The sequence below is a fragment of the Trachypithecus francoisi genome, unplaced genomic scaffold (assembly GCF_009764315.1).
Source record: "Trachypithecus francoisi isolate TF-2019V2 unplaced genomic scaffold, Tfra_2.0 Lachesis_group5, whole genome shotgun sequence".
Classification (NCBI taxonomy): domain Eukaryota; kingdom Metazoa; phylum Chordata; class Mammalia; order Primates; family Cercopithecidae; genus Trachypithecus; species Trachypithecus francoisi.
In genome coordinates, this window is record NW_022681470.1 from 140,192,009 (window position 1) to 140,211,826 (window position 19,818).

Sequence of the window (19,818 nt, forward strand, 5' to 3'; positions counted from 1 at the left end):
TTAGGTTGCACAATGTAAGTAGCAGTGTCTCTTCTAGTATAATCCAGTCTCTCTCCTCACTTCTGTTAAGATGGCTGATATAGTCCATGAATCCCACTGATGATCTCTTTATCAAATGACTGTTCAGCCACACATTCAGGATTCTCTTCAGTACAAGTTTTGTAATTTTTGCAGTATGGATAGGCTGAGAATTTTCCAAATCTCCAAGTTCTGGTTCTGTTTTCTTTTATATTTCTTCTGCAGTTCAGGTCTTCGCTTTTGTATTTTCCTGTAAGCAGTCAGGAATAATGAAGGTTCCTGTGTCTTTTAACACTTTAATTACAGATGTTAGTGATAAATACCCAGTTTTATCGCTCTCAAGCTCTACTTTCCACAAAATGCTAGAATACAGTTCTGCGAAGTTCTTCACCACTTCATATCAAGGGTTGTCTTTTCTTCATTTTCCAATAGCATGTTCCTCATTCCCCAGTGACACCTCACCAGAAGCACCCTTACTAATATTATTTCCAGCTTGCACATCAGAATTTTATAGCCTCTACTCGTTTGTCAATTTCAAAGCTGCTTCACATTTTTAGTTTTTTTTTGTTTGTAATGGCAGTACCTCACTTTTCAGTGCCAAAATCTGCCTTAGTTAGCTCAGGCAACCATAACAGAATACCACAGACCAATGGCTTACAAATTCTTTTTTTTTTTTTTTTTTGAGACAGAGTCTTGCTCTGTAGCCCAGGCTGGAGTGCAGAGGCGCGATCTTGACCTGGGCTCACTGCAAGCTCCGCTTCCCAGATTCACGCCATTCTCCTGCCTCAGCCTCCTGTGTAGCTGGGACTACAGGCACCCGCCACCACGCCCGGCTAATTTTTTGTATTTTTAGTAGAGACGGGGTTTCACCGTGGTCTCGATCTCCTGACCTCGTGATCCACCCGCCTCGGCCTCCCCAAGTGCTGGGATTACAAGCGTGAGCCACCGCGCCCGGCCACAAATTCTTTTAATTTTAAATAATTGAGGTTAAAAACACAGATTTTTTTTTTTTTTTTGAGATGGAGTTTGTATTTTTACTTAACCATATATCTTGGAAATCACTTCATGTGAGTTCATAGAGATCTTCATTCATTTCTAGGGCTGCATGATATTCCATTGGTGGATGTACCATATATTCAGATACTCTAATACTTGAGAGCATTTAGGCATTCATATTGCAATCACAAACAGTGCTGCAATTAATACTCTTGAACTTCTTTGAATTGTTAAAGGTTTACCTTCAAGGCAGATTCTTAGACGTTTAGACTGAATCCTGGACCTGGTTTTAAAAAAAAATTCTTGGCCGGGCGCGGTGGCTCAAGCCTGTAATCCCAGCACTTTGGGAGGCCGAGACGGGCGGAGCACGAGGTCAGGAGATCGAGACCATCCTGGCTAATACGGTGAAACCCCGTCTCTACTAAAAATTACAAAAAAAAACTAGCTGGGCGAGGTGGCGAGCGCCTGTAGTCCCAGCTACTCGAGAGGCTGAGGCAGGAGAATGGCGTAAACCCGGGGGGCGGAGCTTGCAGTGAGCTGAGATCCGGCCACTGCACTCCAGCCTGGGCGACAGAGCGAGACTCCGTCTCAAAAAAAAAAAAAAAAAAAAAAATTCTTAAAAGTAGGATTGTGGCTGGGCACAGTGGCTCATGCCTGTAATCCCAGTACTTGGGAGCCGAGGTGGGTGGATTACTTGAGGTCAGGAGTTTGAGACCAGCATGGCCAACATGGTAAAACCCCATCTCTACTAAAAATACAAAAAATTAGCAGGGCGTGGTGACACATGCCTGTATTCCCAGCTACTTGGGAGGCTGAGGCAAGAGAATCCCTTGAACCCGGGAAGCGGAGGTTGGGGTGAGCCAAGATTGGGCCATTGCACTCCAGCCTGGGCAACAAAAGCGAAACTCCATCTCGAAAAAAAAAAAGCAGAATTGCAAGGCTAGGCATAGTGGCCCATGCCTGTAACCCCAGCACTTTGAGCTCCTTAGTTTGAGACCAGCCTGAGTAACCAGGTGAGCTCATCTCTAAAAAATATGCAAAAATTAGCTGGGTGTTGTGGCTCATGCCTGTAGTCCCCAGCTACTCTGGAGGTTGAGGTGGGAGCATCGCTTGAACCTGACAAGGTGGATGCTGCAGGTAGCCCAGACTGTGCCACTGCATATTCCAGTCTGGGGGACACAGCAAAACTTTCTCAAAAAAGAAAAAGGTTGGGCATGGTGGCCCACACTTGTAATCCCAACACTTTGGGGTGGGAGGATTGCCTGAGCTCAGGAGTTTGAGACCAGGCTGGGCAACATGGCCAAACCCTGTCTTTACTAAAAATTAAAAGAAATTAGGCCAGGCGTGGTGGCTCATGCCTGTAATCCCAGCACTTTGGGAGGCCGAGACGGGCGGAGCACGAGGTCAGGAGATCGAGACCATCCTGGCTAATACGGTGAAACCCCGTCTCTACTAAAAATTACAAAAAAAAACTAGCTGGGCGAGGTGGCGAGCGCCTGTAGTCCCAGCTACTCGAGAGGCTGAGGCAGGAGAATGGCGTAAACCCGGGGGGCGGAGCTTGCAGTGAGCTGAGATCCGGCCACTGCACTCCAGCCTGGGCGACAGAGCGAGACTCCGTCTCAAAAAAAAAAAAAAAAAAAAAAATTCTTAAAAGTAGGATTGTGGCTGGGCACAGTGGCTCATGCCTGTAATCCCAGTACTTGGGAGGCCGAGGTGGGTGGATTACTTGAGGTCAGGAGTTTGAGACCAGCATGGCCAACATGGTAAAACCCCATCTCTACTAAAAATACAAAAAATTAGCAGGGCGTGGTGACACATGCCTGTATTCCCAGCTACTTGGGAGGCTGAGGCAAGAGAATCCCTTGAACCCGGAAGCGGAGGTTGGGGTGAGCCAAGATTGGGCCATTGCACTCCAGCCTGGGCAACAAAAGCGAAACTCCATCTCGAAAAAAAAAAAGCAGAATTGCAAGGCTAGGCATAGTGGCCCATGCCTGTAACCCCAGCACTTTGAGCTCCTTAGTTTGAGACCAGCCTGAGTAACCAGGTGAGCTCATCTCTAAAAAATATGCAAAAATTAGCTGGGTGTTGTGGCTCATGCCTGTAGTCCCCAGCTACTCTGGAGGTTGAGGTGGGAGCATCGCTTGAACCTGACAAGGTGGATGCTGCAGGTAGCCCAGACTGTGCCACTGCATATTCCAGTCTGGGGGACACAGCAAAACTTTCTCAAAAAAGAAAAAGGTTGGGCATGGTGGCCCACACTTGTAATCCCAACACTTTGGGGTGGGAGGATTGCCTGAGCTCAGGAGTTTGAGACCAGGCTGGGCAACATGGCCAAACCTTGTCTTTACTAAAAATTAAAAGAAATTAGGCCAGGCGTGGTGGCTCATGCCTGTAATCCCAGCACTTTGGGAGGCCGAGGTGGGTGGATATGAGGTCAGGAGATTGAGACCATCCTGGCTAACACGGTGAAGCCCCGTCTCTACTGAAAATATGAAAAATTAGCTGGGCGAGGTGGCGGGCGCCTGTAGTCCCAGCTACTCCGGAGGGTGAGGCAGGAGAATGGCGTGAACCCGGGAGGCAGAGCTTGCAGTGAGCCGAGATCGCGCCACTGCATTCCAGCCTGGGTGACAAAGCAAGACTCCATCTCAAAAAAAAAAACAAAAAAACCGAGTGTGGTGGTGTGCTCCTGTAGTCCCAGTTACTAGGGAGACAGGCACAAGAGTCGCTTGAACCCAGGAAGTGGAGGTTGCAGTGAATTGAGATCACGCCATTGCACACCAACAGAGGGAGACTGTCTCAAATTTAAAAAAAAAGAAGTTTCCAGATTGCATAGGTAGTGTTTTCAGGTATTGCCAATTTCTTCTCTGTAGTATCCAGCCTCCAAATTGTCCCCCAATAATCCCTGTTTCTCAATACTCATACCTTTGTGTAGTCCTCTCACATTGTACCAGGCTTCATCTCTGTGCCTAGCAGAATGTGGCAAAAGTCATATTAAGTCACTGCGGAAATTTAGGTTACAAAAGACCACACACATATGGAATCTCACTGGAGTCCATACAGTGAAAGCAATCTTGAAAAAGAAGTTTGTTGGGTAGGGCAAGGTGGCTCACGCCTGTAATGGCAGCACTCTGTGAAGCCAAGGCAGGTGGATCATTTGAGGTCAGGAGTTTGAGACCAGCTTGGCCAATATGGTGAAACCCCATCTCTACTAAAAATACAAAAATTAGCTGGGCACAGTGGCAGACTTCTGTAATCCCAGCTACTCGGGAGGCTGAGGCAGGAGAATCGTTTGAACCTGGGAGGTGGAGGTTGTGGTGGTGAGCCGAGATCATGCCATAGACCTCCAGTCTGGGCAACAGCGAGACTTAGTCTCAAAAAAAAAGAAAAAAGAAAAAAAAAAAAAAGGATTGTTGGAGAATTCACACTTTGTGATGTCAAAAGTGACTAGCCTGTAATCCCAACAATTCGAGAGGCTGACTCAGGAAAACTGCTTGAGTCCAGGAGTTTGAGACCAGCTTGGGCAACTTAAGGAGATTTCATCTCTTCAAAAAATAAAAATAAAAGATAGCTCGGCATGGTGGTGCATACCTGTAGTCCCAGCTACTCAGGAGCTGAGGTAGGAGGGATCCCTTGAGCCCAGGAAGTTGACCCTGCAGTGAGCTGTGATCACACCATTGCACTCCAGCCTGGGCAACAGAGTGAGACCTTGTCTCAAGAAAAAAGCAGAAAAAATAGTACTACAAAGCTATAGTAATCAAAACAATTTGGTATAGGCATAACTAGACTGGAGACCATTGTTATAGCATAGAGAGCCCAGAAATAAACCCTCACAGATATAATCAAATGGCTTTTCACAGTGGTGCCAACAACCTTCAATGGAGAAAGGGCAGTTTTAATTTTCTTGCTGGGCTACATTCCCATGAGGTTAGGCAATCTTAGTCACAGGAAGAGATAGGAGATTGGCACAAGATACAGGTCATGAAGACCGAGGTGGTAAAACAGGATGTGGTAAAGAACCTGGCCAAGTTCCATCAAATCCAAGATGTTGACAAATGTGACCTCTGGTCATCCTCACTGCTAATTATAGGTTAATTATAATGCACTAGCATGCTAAAAGACAGTCCCGTCAGCTCCATGACTTTTTACAAATGTCACGGCAATGTTTGGAAGTTTACCTAGATAGTCTAAAAGGGAAGGATGCTAGGTTCCAGAAAATCTCTGCCCCTTTCCTGAAAAACTTATGGACACCCCACCCCTTATTTAGCATATAATCAGTAAATAACCATAGGTATACTCAATAGAGCAGTGCATAGGAAAGGAGACCAGACTCCTTTCCATTAACAATACCATCATGATCCAGTAATCCCACTACTGAGTATATTTCCAAAGGAAATGACATCAATATCTTGAAGAGGTATCTGCAATCCCACGTTCATTGCAAACTTCTTAGAACATAATAGACAAGATATGGAAATAACCTAAATATTCCTGGACATTTAGAAATGAAGAAAATGTGATATATACACGTGAATATTATTTAGCTGTATTGTCTGGCCGGGCACGGTGGCTCACGCCTATAATCCCAGCACTTTGGGAGGCTGAGGCGGGGGAAATCAAGAGATCAAGACCATCGTGGCCAACATGGTGAAAGCCCGCCTCTACTGAAAATACAAAAAATTAGCCCAGTGTGGTGGTGTGCACCTGTAATCCCAGCTACTCAGGAGGCTCAGGCAGGAGAATCTCTTGAATCCGGGAGGCAGAGGTTGCAGTAAACGGAGATCATGCCATTGAACTCCAGCCTGGTGACAGAGTCAAGACTCCGACTTAAAAAACGAAAAACAAAAAAACAAAAAAAAAAACCTGTGTCATATACTTGGAATTTGCTAAGAAAGTAGTTTTTGAGTGTTCTCAACACAGTAAAAAAGGTAACTGTGAAGTGATGGATGCATAAATTAGTATGATAGTGGTAATCATTTCACAATGTTTATACAAAACATCACATTGCACACTTTATACAGTTTTTATTTGTCAATGATGGATCAATAAATCTTGTGGTGGGAGGTGGGGGAGAAGTGTTAGCAGAAAAACTGGATATAGACATGCATAAGAAGGGAGTTAGACCCTAACCTTATACCATATATAAAATGAACTTAAAATGGATCAAGGCCGGGCACGGTGGTCCACGCCTGTAATCCCAGCACTTTGAGACGCCAAGGCAGGTGAATCACAGGGTCAGGAGTTCAAGACCAGCCTGGCCAATATGGTGAAACCCCGCCTCTACTAAACATACAAAAATTAACCGGGTGTGGTGGAGGGCACCTGTAATCTCAGCTACTCTTGAGGCTGAGGCAGGAGAATTGCTTGAACCAGGGAGGTGGAGGTTGCAGTGAGCTGAGATAGCGCCTTGCACTCCAACCTGGGCAACAAGAGCAAAACTTCGTCTCAAAAAAAAAAAAAAAAAGGATCAAGAGCTCTCTCCTTGCCTAACGCAGCCATGGCCTGTGGTCCCAAGAAGCATCTGAAGGGAATAGCAGCTCCAAAGCATTGAATGTTGCATAAATTGACCAGTGTGTTTGCTCCTCATCCATCCACCGGTCCTCACAAGTTGAGAAAGTGTCTCCCCCTCATCATTTTCCTAAGGAACAGACTTAAGTATGCCCTGACAGGAGATGAAGTAAAGATTTTCTTGCAGCCGTTCGTTAAGATCGATGGCAATGTCTGAACGGATATAACGTACCCCGCTGGATTCATGGATGTCATCAACATTGACAAGATGGGAGAGAATTTCCATCTGACCTGTGACACCAAGGGTCACTTTGCTGTACAATGTACTACACCTGAGGAGGTCAAGTACAAGTTGTGCAAGCTGAGAAGTATCTTTGTGGGCACAAAAGGAACCCCTCATCTGCTGACTCATGATGCTTATGCCATCTGCTACCCTGATCCCTGTATCAAGGTGAATGATACCATTCAGATTGATTTGGAGACTGGCAAGATTACTGATTTCATCAAGATTGACACTGGTAACCTGTGTATGGTGACTGGAAGTGGTAACCTGGGAAGAATGGGCATGATCAACAACAGAGTAGCACCCTCGATCTTTCAACGTGGTTCACGTGAAAGATGCCAATGGCAACAGCTTTGCCACTCTACTTTCCAACATTTTTGTTACTGGCAAGGGCAACAGACCACGGATTTCTCTTCCCCAAGGAAAGGGTATCCGCCTCACCATTGCAGAAGAGATAGACAAAAGACTGGTGGCCAAACAGAGTCATGACTGGATGAAATGGTCCCCGAGTGACATTTTAGATCTTCATATGTAACTTAAAATAATGTGGCATGGCTGGGCACAGTGGCTCACTCCTGTAATCCCAGCACTTTGGGAGGGCGAGGTGGGTGGATCACGAGGTCAGGTGTTCGAGACCAGCCTGACCAACATGGTGAAGCCCTGTCTTTACTAAAAAGAAATACAAAAAGTAGCCAGGCGTGGTGGCGTGCACCTGTAATCCCAGCTACTCAGGAGGCTGAGGCAGGAGAATCACTTGAACCTGGAAGGCAGAGGTTGCAGCGAGCTGAGATCATGCCACTGCACTCCAGCTTGGGCGACAGAGCAAGCCTCCGTCTTAATAATAATAATGTGGCATGATTTAAAAAAAATGGATCAAAAACCTAAGTGTAATTTAAGAGCTAGAGCTGGAAAACTATTAGAAGGAAACATAAGTGAGAAAGCTTCATGATATTGGAATTGGAAATGACTTCTTAGTTATGTCATCAACCATACAGGCAACACAAGAAAAATTATGAGTTAAACCTAATCAATACAAATTTTGTGCTTCAAAGCATAATAACAAAAGAGTGAAAAGACAATCTACAAATGGGAGAAAATATTTGCAAGTCCTGTGTCTGACTGGGGACAAATATTCAGAGTTTCTTTGTAAAATTTCTAGAACCCAAGAGTAACAACAACAAAATCCAATTCAAATACAGAAAAAGGACTTGAATAATATCACCAAAGAAGATACACAGATGGCCAATAAGCACAGGAAATGATGCTCACGAAAAGATGCTCAACATCACTAAACATCATCAAAATGAAAACCAAAACCATGCTGGATGTGATGTCTCACGCCTGTAATCCCAGCACTTTGGGAGGCTCAGGGCAGGGGATTCCTTGAGACTAGGAGTTCAAGACTAGCCTGGGCATATGGTGAGATTTCATCTTTACAAAAAATTTTTTTAAATTCAGCCAAGCATGGTGGTGGCATACACTTGTAATCCTTGCTACTTGAGAGGCTAAGGTGGGAGGATTACCTGAGTTCAGTAGGTTAAGGACTGCAGTGATCCATGATCATGTCACTGCATTCCAGCCTAGACAACAGAGTGAGACCCTATCTCAAACAAACAAACAAACAAACAAATTAAACAGAATTACCATATGATCCAGACATTCCACTTTGGCATATATATCCAAAAGTGTTGAGAGCAGGTGCTCAAAGAAATATTTGTACACCAATGTTTATCTCACTAGTATTCACAATAGCCAATCCCTGCCCAACTGCAATTTTAACACACTTGATTGTTTGAAACATAGCCTGAACGAGCTTATTTTTAGCCAGTTCAAGTGTACCTTCTTTGAAAACCCCATCCCCCTGCTGTCCTACAGAGCTTTTTATTTTTTATTATTTTTGTTTTTTGTTTTTTGTTTTTTGTTTTTTGTTTTTTTTTTTTTTTTTTTTTTTTGTTTTTTTTTTGAGGAGGAGTCTCGCTCTGTCGCCCGGACTGGAGTGCAGTGGCCAGATCTCAGCTCACTGCAAGCTCCGCCTCCTGGGTTTCCGCCATTCTCCTGCCTCAGCCTCCCAAGCAGCTGGGACTACAGGCGCCCGCCACCTCGCCGGCTAGTTTTTTGTATTTTTAGTAGAGACGGGGTTTCACCGTATTAGCCAGGATGGTCTCGATCTCCTGACCTCGTGATCCGCCGTCTCGGCCTCCCAAAGTGCTGGGATTACAGGCTTGAGCCACCGCGCCCGGCCTTTTGTTTGTTTTTTTGAGACAGAGTCTCACTCTGTTGCCCAGGCTGGAGTGCAGTGGCAAGATCTCAACTCACTGCAACTTCCGGCTCCCGGGTTCGAGTGATTCTCCTGCCTCAGCTTTCTGAGTCGCTGGGATTACAGGCGCACGCCACCATGCCCGGCTAATTTTTGTATTTCTTAGTAGAGATGGGGTTTCACCATGTTGGTCAGGCTGGTCTCGAACACCTGTCCTCGTGATCCGCCCCCCTGCTCTCCCAAAGTGCTGGGATTATAGGTATGAGCCACTTCGCCGGCCCTTCAGAGCTTTTTAACTGGAACATATGCTGCCAGTCTGGTGAGTATCATCATTTAGTTATTTATGAGCACCCTCTTTGATTCCCTTTCTCCTCCAGGAGTCTCTCTTCCTTTCCACCCTTTCTGAAAAGCAACCCACAGGTTTAGAAGCCTGTGAATACTGGCCGGGCGCGGTGGCTCAAGCCTGTAATCCCAGCACTTTGGGAGGCCGAGACGGGCGGATCACGAGGTCAGGAGATCGAGACCATCCTGGCTAACATGGTGAAACCCCGTCTCTACTAAAAATACAAAAAACTAGCCGGGCGAGGTGGCGGGCGCCTGTAGTCCCAGCTACTTGGGAGGCTGAGGCAGGAGAATGGCGTGAACCCGGAGGCGGAGCTTGCAGTGAGCCGAGATTGCACCACTGCACTCCAGTCTGGGCGACAGAGCGAGACTCCGCCTCAAAAAAAAAAAAAAAGAAAGAAAGAAAGAAAAAAAGCCTGTGAATACTCTCTTGCTGTTTGCTCCCTCCCCCACTGCTAACCTGTCAAAGCACATCCCAAATAAAGCTTGTATGCTATTGCTGCCTTGTAGTTACATCTTTTTACTTACTCATCCAAGAAATAACTTGAACACCTTACATACATGTATGGTTTTATTTTTCACATTTAGATCACTAGTCCATTTGAAGTATATTGTTGTATATGCTGTGAAGTATAGATTTAATTTCATCTTTTCTCTGATGGCTAACCAACTGTCTTAGACTTTCCATTACAAATGGCATTTTTTACTCTATCGATCTGAAACAACACTTTTTTTTTTTTTAGACGGAGTTTCACTCTTGTTGCCCAGGCTAGAGTGCAATGGCGCAATCTTGGCTCACTGCAACCTCTGCTTCCTGGGTTGAAGCGATTCTCCTGCCTCAGCCTCCCGAGTAGGTGGGATTACAGGCACGTGACACTACACCCGGTTACTTTTGTATTTTTAGTAGAGACGGGGTTTCTCCATGTTGGTCAGGCTGGTCTCGAACTCCCGACCTTAGGTGATTCGCCCACCTCGGCCTCTCAAAGTACTGGGATTACAAGTGTGAGCCACTGTGCCGAGCCTATTTTTTGTATTTTTAGTAGAGACAAGGTTTCACCATGTTGGCCAGGATGGTTTTGAACTCCTGACCTCAAGTGATCCTCCTGCCTTGACCTAGCAAAGTGCTAGTATTACAGGGGTGAGCTACCACACCCAGCAAAATACCACATTTATGAACCAAATTTCTACATGTTCTTGGGTCTATTTAGATATTTTATTAGTCTGTTTCTGCTTCATGCACTAGTACCACATAGTTTTCATTATAGAGACTTTATAGTATGTTTTTTATTTATTGTAAAATAATTTAATTCTTTGTCTTGGGTGAAAACTGTCAATAGTATGTTTTAATATCTGTTGCTCATCATTGCTTTTGTTTTTGTTTTCCTTTTTTTTGACACAGTCTCCCTCTGTCCCAGGCTGGGGTGCAATGGCGTGATCTCAGCTCACTGCAACCTCCGCCTCCCGGGTTCAAGTGATTATCCTGCCTCAGCCTCCCGAGTAGTTGGGACTACAGGCATGTGCCATGATGCCCAGCTAATTTTTGTATTTTTAGTAGAGACACAGTTTCACCATGTTGGCCAGGATGGTCTTGATCTCCTGACCTTGTGATTTGCCTGCCTCAGCCTCCCAAAGTGCTGTGATTACAGGCGTGAGCCACAGTGCCTGGCCTTGTTTTTGTTTTGTTGCTTATTATCAGATTTTCTTCTTCCATATAAACTTTTAGTATCAATGTACCTAACTCCAGAAAAACTTTGGTATTTTTATTGGGATTATGTTACATTTCTGAATAAACTTGGGGAGAATGTCTGGTATTAGTGCTATTTTACAACGTAGGAAATGTGGTCCTGGCCCATGTGGTAAGATCAGAAAAATAACAATAGAAATACATATTTTTGGCCAGGCATAGTGACTCACACTTGTAATCCCAGCATGTTGGGAGGCCCAGGTGGGCGGATCATGAGGTCAGGAGTTCGAGACCAGCCAAGCCAATATGGTAAAACCATGTCTCTACTAAAAATACAAAAATTAGCTGAGCATCGTGGCACGGGCTTGTAGTCCCAGGTACTGGGGAGGCTGAGAGAGAAGAATCGCTTGAACCAGGGAGCAGAGGTTGCAGTGAGCCAAGATTGTGCCAGTGCACTCCAGCCTGGGCAACAGAGCGAGACTCCATCTCAAAAAAAAAAAAAAAAAAGAAAAGAAAAGAAAAAAGGAATTTTTTTTTTTTTTTTTGAGACGGAGTCTTGCTCTGCCACCCAGGCTGGAGTGCAGTGGCCGGATCTCAGCTCACTGCAAGCTCCGCCTCCCGGGTTTATGCCATTCTCCTGCCTCAGTCTCCCGAGTAGCTGGGACTACAGGCGCCCGCCTCGTCGCCCGGCTAGTTTTTTATATTTTTAAGTAGAGACGGGGTTTCACCGTGTTAGCCAGAATGGTCTCGCTCTCCTGACCTCGTGATCCGCCCGTCTCAGCCTCCCAAAGTGCTGGGATTACAGGCTTGAGCCACCGTGCCCAGCCAGCAAAAACTTTTTTTTAAAAAAAATTTCTGGCCGAGACGGGCGGATCACGAGGTCAGGAGATCGAGACCATCCTGGCTAATACGGTGAAACCCTGTCTCTACTAAAAAAAAATACAAAAAACTAGCCGGGGGAGGTGGCAGGCGCCTGTAGTCCTAGCTACTCGGGAGGCTGAGGCAGGAGAATGGCGTAAACCCGGGAGGCGGAGCTTGCAGTGAGCTGAGATCCGGCCACTGCACTCCAGCCTGGGCGACAGAGCTAGACTCCGTCTCAAAAAAAAAAAAATTTTTTTTTTGCTGTGTTGCTCAGGTTGGTCTCCAACTCCTGCCCTCAAACGATCCTCGCATATTGGCCTCCCAAAGTGCTGGGATTACAGGCATGAGCCAACATGCCCAGCCAGAAATACATACTTGATGAAGACCAAAAAAAATCAAGATTTATATAGAAAAGTATTATTTTATTGAAAATGTGGCCATGCGCAGTTGCTCATGCCTACTGTAGGGAAAAGAGAGATCAGACGGTTACTGTGTCTACGTAGAAAAGGAAGACATAAGAAACTCCATTTTGATCTGTACCCTGAACAATTGTTTTGCCTTGAGTTTTGCTGTTAATCTGTAGCTGGAGTGCAGTGGCGGGATCTCAGCTCACTGCAAGCTCCGCCTCCCGGGTTTACGCCATTCTCCTGCCTCAGCCTCCGGAGTAGCTGGGACTACAGGCGCCCGCCACCTCCCCTGGCTAGTTTTTTGTATTTTTTAGTAGAGACGGGGTTTCACAGTGTTAGCCAGGATGGTCTGGATCTCCTGACCTCGTGATCTGCCCGCCTCGGCCTCCCAAAGTGCTGGGATTACAGGCTTGAGCCACCGCGCCCGGCCAGAAACATGTTTTCTATGGAATCAAGGTTTAAGGGATCTAGGGCTGTGCAGGATGTGCCTTGTTAACAGTATGTTTACAGGCAGTATGCTGGGTAAAAGTCATCACCATTCTCCATTATCGATTAACCAGGGGCACAATGCACTGCGAAAAGCCACAGGGACTTCTGCCCAGGAAAACTGGGTATTGTCCAACGTTTCTCCCCACTGAGACAGCCTGAGATATGGCCTCGTGGGACGGGAAAGACCTGACTGTCCCCCAGCCTGACATCCATGAAGGGTCTGTGCTGAGGAGGAGTAGTAAATAAGAGGAAGGCCTCTGTCTCCTGCATGCCCCTGGGAATGGAATTCTTGGTATAAAACTCGATTGTACATTTGTTCTATTCTGAGATAGGAGAAAACTCCCCTGTGGCTAGAGGCGAGACATGCTGGTGGCAACGCTGCTCTGTTATTCTTTACTACACTGAGATATTTGGGTGGAGAGAAGCATAAATCTGGCCTACATGCACATCCAGGCATAGTACCTTCCCTTGAACTTATTTGTGACACAGATTCCTTTGCTCACATGTTTTCTTGCTGACCTTCTCCCCACTATCACCCTATTCTCCTGCCGCATTCCCCTTGCTGAGATAGTGAAAATGGTAATCAATAAATACTGAGGGGACTGAGAGACCAGTGCTGGTGCGGGTCCCCTGGGCCCATTGTTCTTTCTCTATATTTTGTGTCTTATTTATTTTCTCAGTCTCTTGTCCCACCTGACGAGAAACACCCACAGGTGTGGAGGGGCTGGCCCCCTCACCTATACTCCCAGCATCCTGCCTGGCTGAGTTAGGTGAATCACAAGGTCAGGAGTTTGAGACCAGCCTGGCCAACATGGTGAGACACCCTCTCTACTAAAAATAGAAAATATTAGCTGAGTGTAGTGGCAGCCACCTGTAATCCCAGCTACTTGGGAGGCTGAGGCAGGAGAATCGCTTGCACCCGGGAGATGGAGGTTGTAGTGAGCTGAGATCGCGCCACTGCACTCCAGCCTGGGCGACAGAGTGAGACTTCATCTCAAAAACAAACAAACAAACAAAAAAGTAAAAAGAAAACACAATGGAAACAGGAGGTTCTATAAAATAAAAAATGAAAAAATATGCTGGGTGCGGTGGCTCACGCCTGTAATCCCAGCACTTTGAGAGGCCAAGGCGGGTGGATCACGAGGTCAGGAGATTGAGACCATCCTGGCTAACACGGTGAAACCCCGTCTCTACTAAAAACCCAAAAAAATTAGCCTGGTGTGGTGGCGGGCGCCTGTAGTCCCAGGTATTCGGGAGGCTGAGGCAGGAGAAAGGCGTGAACCCGGGAGGCGAAGCTTGCATTGAGATGAGACTGCACCATTGCACTCCAGCCTGTGGGACAGAGGGAGACTCCGTCCGAAAAAAAGAAAGAAAAGAAAAGAAAAAATAAAGGCACACAGAAAGAATGACTGAATGGAAGAGATAGACCACGCCATTCACTGGTCTATCACTGGCAGGTTTATCAATATGGAAGATTCATGGAAAGGCTCCAGGAACATGAGTAGTGGCATACAAAAAAGCTTTACATAGACACACACACACACATACGTACATATATATTTTTTGAGACCAAGTCTCACTCTTGTCCCCCAGACTGGAGTGCAGTGGCACAATCTCGGCAACCTCTGCCTCCCGGGTTCAAGCGATTCTCCTGCCTCAGCCTCCTGAGTAGCTGGGATTACTGGCGCCTGCCACCACACCCAGCTAATTTTTGTATTTTTAGTAGAGACGGGGTTTCACCACATTGGCCAGGCAGGTGTCAAACTCCCGACCTCAGGTGATCCGCCCGCCTCGGCCTCCCAAAGTGCTCCCAAAGTGCGGGGATTACAGGCATGAGCAGGGGCACCTGGCCATATATATATATTTTATTTATTTATTTATTTTTTTTTTTGAGACGGAGTCTCGCTCTGTCGCCCAGGCTGGAGTGCAGTGGCCGGATCTCAGCTCACTGCAAGCTCCGCCTCCCGGGTTTACGCCATTCTCTCGCCTCAGCCTCCCGAGTAGCTGGGACTACAGGCGCCCACCATCTCGCCCGGCTAATTTTTTGTATATTTTAGTAGAGACGGGGTTTCACCGTGTTAGCCAAGATGGTCTCGATCTCCTGACCTCGTGATCCGCCCGTCTGGGCCTCCCAAAGTGCTGGGATTACAGGCTTGAGCCACCGCGCCCGGCCAGGAAACTAGAATTTCTGTGTTCCATCAGGTCCTACGTGGCTGAAACTCAAGTCCTGGAGCCCCACCCGACCGGAGGCTCGGAGCGGAAGTAACGTCAGCGCGCCACCGCCATCTTTACCGGCTGTGGTTCCGCATGGTTAGTGCCATTTCGCCTTTATTCTGGTGGAATCCACCCGGGCTGTGGTGAGTCCCACCTGCTTGGGGGTCCTGGAGCTAGCAGGGGGGCGGCAAAGGAAGGACTGGGCGCGGTCGCCCAGGAGCCTCTCGGATCCGCTTTCTTTCACTGGCCCTCGGCCCTCGGGATGCGGCTTCTGGCCAGTTCGGAGAGGCCGCACACTTCATCTATCCCTGTCAGGAGCCCCGTCGGGAAGTGTGTTTGTCCTGCCTCCGCGGGGTGTTTTCTTGAGTGCTTTCATCCGCTGTGCTCCCCTCTTGAAAAGCTTGGAAAGCAACCTTTGTGAGTTTTTTTCTTTCCGAAAGGAAAAGGATTTCTAACCGTTCTAGTGAGGTTGGCTCTGGCCCCGCAACCTTCCGCGTCCGGAACCTGGCTCTTCCGGCGTGTACCTGGTGAGCACCGGCAGAAAAATGGTTTCAAGAGGCTGTGACTTCCATTCATGTGCTAAAAAATCTGGCGTTGCCTTGATGTCCTTTACTTTTTTTATTTTTATTTTTTGGAGTCTTATTCTGTCACCCACTCTGGAGTGCAGTGGCACGATGTTGGCTCACTGCAACTTTCACCTCCCAGGTTCAAGTGATTGTTAGATAAGAGTTTTAAATTTCTTTCTAAAGAATCAGTATGTCAGTATGTTTAATTCTTTGCCATCTACTTTTAAACTTCCCCGTAAAGCAACCTTTTCTATCACCTGCTCCACCCTGACTCATTCTGATTACCTGCTCCAGCCAGACTCATTTCTATTATCTGCTCCGTCCTGAGTCATTTTCCACCCTGACTCTTCCCAATTTACTGCTCTGTTACAACCATTTTTCCCACCAAGCCACTCACCCCGTCACTCTCTCTTTTTTTTTTTTTTTTGAGACGGAGTCTTGCTCTGTCGCCGGGGCTGGAGTGCAGTGGCCGGATCTCAGCTCACTGCAAGCTCCGCCTCCCGGGTTCACGCCATTCTCCTGCCTCAGCCTCCCGAGTAGCTGGGACTACAGACGCCCGCCACCTCGCCCGGCTAGTTTTTTGTATTTTTTAGTAGCGACGGGGTTTCACAGTGTTCGCCAGGATGGTCTCGATCTCCTGACCTCGTGATCCGCCCGCCTCGGCCTCCCAAAGTGCTGGGATTACAGGCTTGAGCCACCGCGCCCGGCCCCGTCACTCTCTTTAAATTAGCCAGTCGGAATTAGTTTAGCTTGTGGGGTCTAACCCTAGCCATAGGGGAACGACAAAGCGGCAGGGGCCACATTCCTCAAGAATAAGAACCCCTTCCCCTCCCTTGTCCTGGTGTGTGCTCACCATTGCTCCATCTGTGAGGGCACACCCTCTGTAGAAGTAAATTGCCTTACTGAGAAAAGAAAATTTTATATTCGAGTGCTATTTTTTTTGTGGCACTGAAACTTTATGTATAACATGATTCACCTGCCACAGCCTCCAAGTAGCTGGGATTCTGGGCATGCACCACCACACCCAGCTAATTTTTTATATTTTTGGTAGAGACGGGGTTTCACCATGTTGGCCAGGCTAGTCTCGAGCTGCTGACCTCAAGTGATCCACTTGCCACTTATTTTTGACACATTACATTCAGCTGGAAAAAACATATAGTTGTTTAGGCTGTGCCTATTTTTGTATGTAAATATGAACACGTGTAGACTGTAAGCCTTTAGTTTTTTATTTTTATATTCTTGCAGGTTATTTTTTTTCTAGTTGTTACCAGCTGCAAGCCTTTCTACTTAAGAAAGCCTGGCCAGACTCGCTGGCTCACGCCTGTAATCGCAGCACTTTGGGAGGCAGAGGCAGGCAGATCACCTGAGGTCAGGAGGTCAAGACCAGCCTGGCCAGCATGGTAAAACCCTGTCTCTACTAAAAATACAAAAATTAGCCGGGCGTGGTGGCGGGCCCCTGTAATCCCAGCTGTTGGAGATAAAAAAATAAAATGCTTGGTGCTGCAAACTGAAACCAGCACTCAGGCAAAAGTTTTCTTAGCAACACAATTTACTTCTATAGAAGGGTAAGTCTCGGCCGGGCGCGGTGGCTCAAGCCTGTAATCCCAGCACTTTGGGAGGCCGAGACGGGCAGATCACGAGGTCAGGAGATCGAGACCATCCTGGCTAACATGGTGAAACCCCATCTCTACTAAAAAATACAAAAAACTAGCCGGGCGAGGTGGCAGGCGCCTGTAGTCCCAGCTTACTCGGGAGGCTGAGGCAGGAGAATGGCGTAAATCCGGGAGGCGGAGCTTGCAGTGAGCTGAGATCCGGCCACTACACTCCAGCCTGGGCGACAGAGCAAGACTCCGTCTCAAAAAAAAAGAAGGGTAAGTCTCATGGATGGAGTGATGGCAAGAGTACACCGCATAAGGGAGGGGAAGGGATTTTTATTTCTAACGCAGGGTCCCTACCTCTGTGTCACCATCCCCCCCATGGGTTGGGGTCGGACTGCACAATCTAAACTGACCCTATTGACTATTTGTGAATATTTTCCCCAAATCAGAAAGGGTAGGGTGATGTGTGAGTCACAATGGTGGGATGTGCGGTTTCCAAGAGTGGAATAAGTGCAGAATGGGTAGCCAAGGGAACAGAGGTGAGTTATTGCTTAGAGCTGACGGGAAGGTTGTTTACGGTAACTAGAGGCAAGGAGGCATGGAGAACCGGAAAGCTGAGTTTGAGAACAAAGAACAAGGAAGTTAACAAGCTGAACTTTTTTTTTTTTTGAGACGGAGTCTCGCTCTGTGCCGGCCTGGAGTCCAGTGGCCGGATCTCAGCTCACTGCAAGCTCCGCCTCCCGGGTTTACCGCCATTCTCCTGCCTCAGCCTCCGAGTAGCTGGGACTACAGGCGCCCGCCACCGCGCCCGGCTAGTTTTTTGTATTTTTTAGTAGAGACGGGGTTTCACAGTGTTAGCCAGGATGGTCTCGCTCTCCTGACCTCGTGATCCGCCCGTCTCGGCCTCCCAAAGTGCTGAGATTACAGGCTTGAGCCACCGCGCCCGGCCCACATGCTGAACTTTTGAAGAGAAATTCAGAGAAATATATTGTATCTTACACAGCTACTCCAGAGGCTGAGGCAGGAGAATCGCTTGAACCCGGGAGGCGGAGGTTGCATTGAGCCGAGATCCTGCCACTGCACTCCAGCCTGGGCGACAAGAGCGAAACTGTCTCAGAAAAAAGAAAAAAGGAAGGCCATAATACTGAACTATTCTCTTCATCTGAAGTTCTTAGGTCTGTACTTCCCCCACAGCTTCAAAACAGGGGCCTCCAGGAACCAGGAAGAAAGGATGGAGGCTTTATTACACTGACACTAGAATTATTTATTATTATAATCAGAATACTTTTCTAGTATCACTGTAATAAGATACCTAGTATCTGTATGATTTATTATTATTAAGAGCATGTTTGGACTAAGTGTAGTTTTTATATTTTTTTTCTGAAAAATTTGATCCTAAGGAAAGCTTAAACATCTGACATACCCAGTCTAGTAGATTTACTTAATTTTTTAGCATTGTGCTTTTTTTTCTTTCTCCTTAGGCAAATCTTATGGTGAACAATTTGAGTATAAATTGAGCATAAATTGTACATGCGATGCTTAACCATTAAAAATACTTGGTAATGCAGCTCCTAAAAGGCACTGTCATACTAAAACCACAATGCTAGTATTTCACTTAAATAAAAAATAATGTCATCTAATGTCTGCTTTGCGTAATAAGTGAAGTTCTGCGCATTGATACAACATATGCTCTTGGGTGTTTTTGGATCTAAGATCCATTCAAGAGTTTTACATTGCAATTGTTAGTGTCTTCAGTGTCTTTTTTACCTAGAACAGTTATTATTGTCTATTATATTGACTTCCAGAGAGTCACACTCTCTTAGAAAGTCATACAATCAGATATTTCTGATTGGATGCTCATGGTGTGTGTAAATATTCCATTATGTCATGCGATTTCCTACAAACTTAGAATTGGGTCCAGAGGAGAAGCTGACAACCGTTGTTTGATAATGGGTGAGAGTATGTACTTCATGCTTTGGAGACCAGAAAGTCTCAAATTACTCAGTTCTGCCTTAGTTACTTCATGTCCCATGATTAGTTTTTCATTCTCTATCATGCACTAGTGGCAAATCACAACCTCTTTCTCAAAAAGAAAAAAAAACAGTTAATCTGCACAAGAGGACATGGATTGACTCTGGAATACCAGAGGGCTGTGCTCTACATCTTCTGTTGCTGCATGCCAGAGTCTTCCAATAAATAACATGCTATTTAACATGGACATGTTGAGTATCGTTGGGTCTGCTGGATTAGGTGGACCAAGTGCTTGGGAAGCTTGTGGTGCTGCCTGAAATTGCTCTTGCCTACAGTTGAAACTAGAATCCTTACAGGTAACTGTGTGGGCTCGTTAAAGCACCTGCAAATGTGTATGTTGCCTCCAACTCTAGTCTGGGTGACACAGCAAGACTATCTCAAAAAAAAAAAGTATGGGGTACTTTTTTTTTTTTGAGATAGTCTTGCTGTGTCACCCAGACTAGAGTGCCATGGCATAATCATGGCTCACTGCAGCCTTGACTTCCTGGGCTCAGGTGATCCTCCCACCTCAGCTTCCTGAGTAGCCAGGATTACAGGCCTCCACTAATACACCTGGCTAAGTTTTTT

General features: G+C 46.5%; 1 protein-coding gene and 1 pseudogene across 13 annotated transcripts in view; both read left to right on the top strand.

Moving 5' to 3' along the window:
* The first annotated feature begins 6,395 nt into the window (after positions 1 to 6,395).
* Positions 6,396 to 7,418, top strand: LOC117076001 (annotated as a pseudogene).
* A 7,615-nt stretch (positions 7,419 to 15,033) lies between these two features.
* The window catches only part of ZNF561 (zinc finger protein 561), a 73,194-nt gene continuing 68,409 nt past the window's right edge, over positions 15,034 to 19,818 (top strand). For 2 of the 13 annotated variants that reach the window (XM_033198925.1, XM_033198928.1), the window contains exons 1-2: positions 15,105 to 15,199; positions 15,497 to 15,583. The gene's annotated coding sequence lies outside the window, so the exon portion shown is untranslated. Of the gene's footprint in view, positions 15,200 to 15,496; positions 15,584 to 19,818 lie in introns of all 13 variants that reach the window. The other 11 variants (XM_033198935.1, XM_033198936.1, XM_033198939.1 and 8 more) reach the window with 9 other exon arrangements.